The sequence below is a fragment of the Triticum dicoccoides genome, chromosome 6B, assembly GCF_002162155.2.
Source record: "Triticum dicoccoides isolate Atlit2015 ecotype Zavitan chromosome 6B, WEW_v2.0, whole genome shotgun sequence".
NCBI lineage: Eukaryota > Viridiplantae > Streptophyta > Magnoliopsida > Poales > Poaceae > Triticum > Triticum dicoccoides.
This window is the reverse complement of record NC_041391.1, coordinates 139,934,193-139,941,178: the sequence shown is the minus strand read 5'-3', so window position 1 is coordinate 139,941,178 and position 6,986 is coordinate 139,934,193.

The following is a 6,986-nucleotide window of genomic DNA, read 5'->3' as shown; positions in this document are numbered from 1 at the left end:
TCTTCACTCGGTAGGATTTTGAAACTTAGGCGAGTACGGGACTGCAGCTAAGCCCCTGAGTGAGAGGGTTGCTCTTCACTCGGTAGGATTTTTGAAACTTAGGCAAGTACGAGACTGCGGCTAAGCCCCCGAGTGAGAGGGTTGCTCTTCACTCGGTAGGATTTTTGAAACTTAGGCGAGTACGAGACTGTAGCTAAGCCCCCGAGTGAGAGGGTTGCTCTTCACTCGGTAGGATTTTTGAAACTTAGGCGAATCAGATTCGTAGCTAAGCCTCCGAATGAGAGGGTTGCTCTTCACTCAGTAGGATTTTTTGAAACTTAGACGAATCGGATTCACAGCTAAGCCACCCACTGGGGGATTTTGAACATATGTAAAAGTACAAGCCATCATTTAGGAGACTGTAAAATCATGTATTTTGATAAACAAACTGAAAGGTACTTCTTATTACATCTCAACAGTCTGAATGCTTAAGTGTAAAAGTGGCGGAGTAGCTCCTCATTCCAAGCGTGTGGCTCATCTTTATTCTGCTTCACGTCGTACAGGTGATACGCTCCGTTGTGGAGCACCTTGGTGATGATGAAGGGACCTTCCCAGGCGGGAGCAAGTTTGTGAGGCCGTTGCTGATCCACTCGGAGCACAAGGTCTCCTTCCTGAAATGCTCGACCCCTCACGTTTCTAGCATGAAAGCGTTGGAGGTCTTGCTGATAAATAGTCGACCTGATCAGGGCCATATCCCTTTCCTCTTATAGAAGATCAACATCATCTTGCCGGGTTTATTCTGCTTCTGCTTCTGAGAAAAGTTCTACTCGTGGAGCATTGTGAAGTAAATCAAACGGCAGTACAACTTCAGCCCCATAGACCATGAAGAAGGGAGTCCGGCCAGTCGACCAATTCAGTGTTGTTCTTAGGCCCCATAGTACTGATGGCAATTCGTCTACCCAGGAGCCTGCCGCATGTTTGAGGTCACGCATCAACCTTGGCTTCAGACTTTGGAGGATCAAACCATTTGCTCTTTCCGCCTGTCCATTCGACTGCGGGTGGGTGACTGAAGCATACTCAACCCAAGTGCCATGGGAAGCACAGAAAGCTCTAAACTCATCTGAATCAAAGTTTGAACCGTTGTCCGTGACGATGCCGTGCGGGACTCCATATCTAAATGTTAATTCCCTGATGAAGCTGACAACGGTACTTGAGTCGAGGTTTTTGATGGGTTTGGCCTCAATCCACTTAGTGAACTTGTCGACTGCAACAAGCAGATGAGTAAACCCGCTCCTGCCAGTTCTCAGGGGTCCAACCATGTCCAATCCCCAAACTGCAAAGAGCCAGACGAGTGGAATGGTCTTTAGGGCAGACACAGGTTTGTGAGACATGTTGGAGTAGAACTGACAACTCTCACATTTGTCGACTATGTCTTTTGCCATTTCATTTGCCCGTGGCCAGTAAAAACCTGCTCGGTATGCTTTGGCCACGATGGTCTGAGAGGACGCATGGTGACCACAGGTCCCCGAGTGGATGTCGTCAAGAATCATTCGACCTTCTTCTGGCGTGATGCACCGCTGAGCAAATCCAATAACACTCTCTTTGTAAAGCTGTCCACCTATTACTGTGAAGGCTTTGGATAGACGGACAATCTGTCGTGCCTCATCTTCATCATCTGGAAGCTCTTTCTGAGAATATATGCAATATATGGAACCGTCCAGTCAGGAATGACGACCAAAACCTCCATGATCAAGTCGACCACGGCTGGAATTTCAACTTCAGTCGGATCAGTGGAACTCTTAGGCTGTGGGGGCTCTTCTGTGAATGGATCCTCTGAAGGAAATATGCCCTAGAGGCAATAATAAAGTTATTATTTATTTCCTTATTTCAGGATAAATATTTATTATTCATGCTAGAATTGTATTAACCGGAAACATAATACATGTGTGAATACATAGACAAACAAAGTGTCACTACTATGCCTCTACTTGACTAGCTCGTTGATCAAAGATGGTTAAGTTTCCTAACCATAGAAAGGAGTTGTCATTTGATAAACGGGATCACATCATTAGGAGAATGATGTGATTGACTTGACCCATTCCGTTAGCTTAGCAGTTGATCGTTTTAGTTTACTGCTATTGCTTTCTTCATAACTTATACATGTTCCTATGACTATGAGATTATGCAACTCCCGATTACCGGAGGAACACTTTGTGTGCTACCAAACATCACAACGTAACTGGGTGACTATAAAGGTGCTCTACAGGTGTCTCCGATGGTACTTGTTGAGTTGGCATAGATCGAGATTAGGATTTGTCACTCCGATTGTCGGAGAGGTATCTCTGAGCCCTCTCGGTAATGCACATCACTATAAGCCTTGCAAGCAATGCAACTATGAGTTAGTTGCGGGATGATGCATTACAGAACGAGTAAAGAGACTTGCCGATAATGAGATTGAGCTAGGTATTGAGATACCGACGATCGAATCTCAGGCAAGTAACATACCGATGACAAAGGGAACAATGTATGTTGTTATGCGGTTTGATTGATAAAGATCTTCGTAGAATATGTAGGAACCAATATGAGTATCCAGGTTCCGCTATTGGTTATTGACCGGAGACATGTCTCAGTCATGTCTACATAGTTCTCGAACCTGTAGGGTCCGCACGCTTAAAGTTCTATGATGATCGGTATTATGAGTTTTTTGTGTTTTGATGTACCGAAGGTAGTTCAGAGTCCCGAATATGATCATGGACATGACGAGGAGTCTCTAAATGGTCGAGACGTAAATATTGATATATTGGAAGCCTATATTTGGACATCGGAATGGTTCTGGGTGAAATCGGGATTTTACCGGAGTACCGGAAGGTTACCGGAACCCTCCGGTAATTGTATGGGCCTCAATGGGCCATAGAGGAGAGAGACAGGAGGCCAGGGCAGGCCGCGTGCCCCCTCCCCCTCTGGTCCGAATTGGACTAGGAGGGGGGGCGGCGCCCCCCTTTCATTCCTCCATCTCTCCCCCTTCCTTCTCTCCTAGTCCAACTAGGGAGGGGGGGTCCTACTCCCGGTGGGAGTAGGAATCCTCCAGGGCGCGCCATAGCTAGGCCGGCCCTCCTCCCTCCTTCACTCCTTTATATACGTGGCTAGGGGGCACCCCATAGACACACAAGTTGATCATTGATCTCTCTTAGCCGTGTGCAGTGCCCCCCTCCACCATAATCCACCTCGGTCATATCGTAGCGGTGCTTAGGCGAGGCCCTGCGTCGGTAACTTCATCAACATCGTCATCACGCCGTCGTGCTGACAAAGCTCTTCCCCGAAGCTCTACTGGATCGTGAGTTCGCGGGACATCGCCGAGCTGAACATGTGCTGAACACGGAGGTGTCGTACGTTCGGTACTGAGGATCGGTCGATCGTGAAGACGTACGACTACATCAACCGCGTTGTCATAACGCTTCCGCTTTCGGTCTACGAAGGTACGTGGACAACACTCTCCCTCCTCATTGCTATGCATGACCATGATCTTGCGTGTGCATAGGATTTTTATTGAAATTACTACGTTCCCCAACAGTAGCATCCGAGCCAGGTTTATGCGTAGATGTTATATGCACGAGTAGAACACAAGTGAGTTGTGGGCGATACAAGTCATACTGCTTACCAGCATGTCATACTCTGGTTCGGCGGTATTGTTGGATGAAGCGGCCCAGACCGACGTTACGCGTATGCTTACGCGAGACTGGTTCTACCGACGTGCGTCACACTAGGTGGCTGGCAGGTGTCAGTTTCTCCAACTTTAGTTGAACCGAGTGTGACTACGCCCGTTCCTTGTTGAAGGTTAAAACAACACTAACTTGATGAAATATCGTTGTGGTTTTGATGCGTAGGTAAGAATGGTTCTTGCTCAGCCCGTAGCAGCCATGTAAAACTTACAACAACAAAGTAGAGGATGTCTAACTTGTTTCTGCAGGGCATGTTGTGATGTGATATGGTCAAGGCATGATGCTATATTTTATTGTATGAGATGATCATGTTTTGTAACGGAGTTATCGGCAATTGGCAGGAGCCATATGGTTGTCGCTTTATTGTATACAATGCAATCGCCGTGTAATTGCTTTAGTTTATCACTAAGTAGTAGCGATAGTCGTAGAAGCAATAGTTGGCGAGCCGACAACGATGATACGACGGAGATCAAGGTGTCGCGTCGGTGACGATGGTGATCGTGACGGTGCTTTGGAGATGGAGATCAAAGGCACAAGATGATGATGGCCATATCATATCACTTATATTGATTGCATGTGATGTTTATCCTTTATGCATCTTATTCTGCTTGATTGACGATAGTATTATAAGATGCTCACTCACTAAATTTCAAGGTACAAGTGTTCTCCCTGAGTATGCACCGTTGCCAAAGTTCGTCGTGCCGAGACACCACATGATGATCGGGTGTGATAAGCTCTACGTTCATATACAACGGCTGCAAGCTAGTTTTGCACACGCAGAAATACTCGAGTTAAACTTACGAGCCTAGCATATGTAGATATGGCCTCGGAACACTGAGACCGAAAGGTTGAGCGTGAATCATATAGTAGATATGATCAACATAGTGATGTTCACCATTGAAAACTACTCCATCTCACGTGATGATCAGACATGGTTTAGTTGATATGGATCACGTGATCACTTAGATGATTAGAGGGATGTCTATCTAAGTGGGAGTTCATAAATATGATTAATTTAACTTTAATTTATCATGAACTTAGTACCTGATAGTATTTTGCTTGTCTATGTTGTTGTGGATAGATGGCCCGTGCCGTTGTTCCGTTGAATTTTAATGCGTTCCTTGAGAAAGCAAAGTTGAAAGATGATGGTAGAAATTACACGGACTGGGTCCATAACTTGAGGATTATCCTCATTGCTGCATAGAAGAATTACGTCCTGGAAGCACCGCTGGGTGCCAAACCCGCTGCAGGAGCAACGCCAGATGTTATGAACGTCTGGTAGAGCAAAACTGATGACTACTCGATAGTTCAGTGTGCCATGCTTTACGTATTAGAACCGAGACTTCAACGTTTTTTTGAACGACATGGAGCATATGAGATGTTCCAGGAGCTGAAGTTAATATTTCAAGCAAATGCTCGGGTTGAGAGATATGAAGTCTCCAATAAGTTCTACAACTGCAAGATGGAGGAGAATAGTTCTGTCAGTGAGCTTATACTCAAAATGTCTGGGTATAACAATCACTTGATTCAACCGGGAGTTAATCTTCCAGATGATAGTGTCATTGACAGAATTCTTCAATCACTTCCACCAAGCTACAAAAGCTTCGTGATGAACTATAACATGCAAGGGATGGATAAGACAATTCCTGAGCTCTATGCAATGCTAAAGGCTGCGGAGGTAGAAATCAAGAAGGAGCATCAAGTGTTGATGGTAAATAGGACCACCAGTTTCAAGAAAAAGGGTAAAGGTAAGAAGAAGAGGAACTTCAAGAAGAACACCAAACAAGTTGCTGCTCAGGAGAATAAACCCAAATCTGGACCTAAGCCTGAGACTGAGTGCTTCTACTGCAAAGGGACTGGCCACTGGAAGCGGAACTGCCCCAAGTATTTGGCAGATAAGAAGGATGGCAAGATGGACAAAGGTATATGCGATATACATGTTATTGATGTGTACCTTACTAAAGCTCGCAGTAGCACCTGGGTATTTGATATTGGTTCTGTTGCTAATATTTGCAACTCGAAACAGGGACTACGGATTAAGCGAAGATTAGCTAAGGACGAGGTGACGATGCGCGTGGGAAATGGTTCCAAAGTCGATGTGATCGCCGTCAGCACGCTACCTCTACATCTACCTTCGGGATTATTTTAGACATGAATAATTGTTATTTGGTGCCAGTGCTAAGCATGAACATTATATCTGGATCTTGTTTGATGCGAGGCGGTTATTCATTTAAATCAAAGAATAATCATTGTTCTATTTATATAAGTAATATCTTTTATGGTCATGCACCCTTGAAGAGTGGTCTATTTTTAATGAATCTCGATAGTAGTGATACACATATTCATAATGTTGAAGCCAAAAGATGCAAAGTTGATAATGATACTGCAACTTATTTGTGGCACTGCGGTTTAGGTCATATTGGTGTAAAGCACATGAAGAAACTCCATTCTGATGGACTATTGGAATCACTTGATTATGAATCACTTGGTACTTGCGAACCATGCCTCATGGGCAAGATGACTAAAGCGCCGTTCTCCGGAACAATGGAGCGAGCAACAGATTTGTTGGAAATCATACATACTGATGTATGTGGTCCGATGAATATTGAGGCTCGCGGCGGATATCATTATTTTCTCACCTTCATAGATGATTTGAGCAGATATGGGTATATCTACTTAATGAAACATAAGTCTAAAACATTTGAAAAGTCCAAAGAATTTCAGAGTGAAGTGGAAAATCATCGTGACAAGAAAATAAAGTTTCTACGATCTGATCGTGGAGGAGAATATTTGAATTACGAGTTTGGTCTTCATTTGAAACAATGCGGAATAGTTTCGCAACTCATGCCACCCGGAACACCACAGCGTAATGGTGTGTCTGAACGTCGTAATCATACTTTACTGGATATGGTGCGATCTATGATGTCGCTTACCGATTTATCGCTCATTTTGGGGTTATGCTTTAGAGACAGCTGCATTCACGTTAAATAGGGCACCATCTAAATCCGTTGAGACGACGCCTTATGAACTATGGTTTGGCAAGAAAACAAAGTTGTCGTTTCTTAAAGTTTGGGGTTGCGATGCTTATTTGAAAAAGCTTCAACCTGATAAGCTCGAACCCAAATCAAAGAAATGCATCTTCATAGGATACCCAAAGGAGACTGTTGGGTACACCTTCTATCACAGATCCGAAGGCAAGACATTTGTTGCTAAGATTGGATCCTTTCTAGAGAGGGAGTTTCTCTCGAAAGAAGTGAGTGGGAGGAAAATAGAACTTGATGAGGTAAC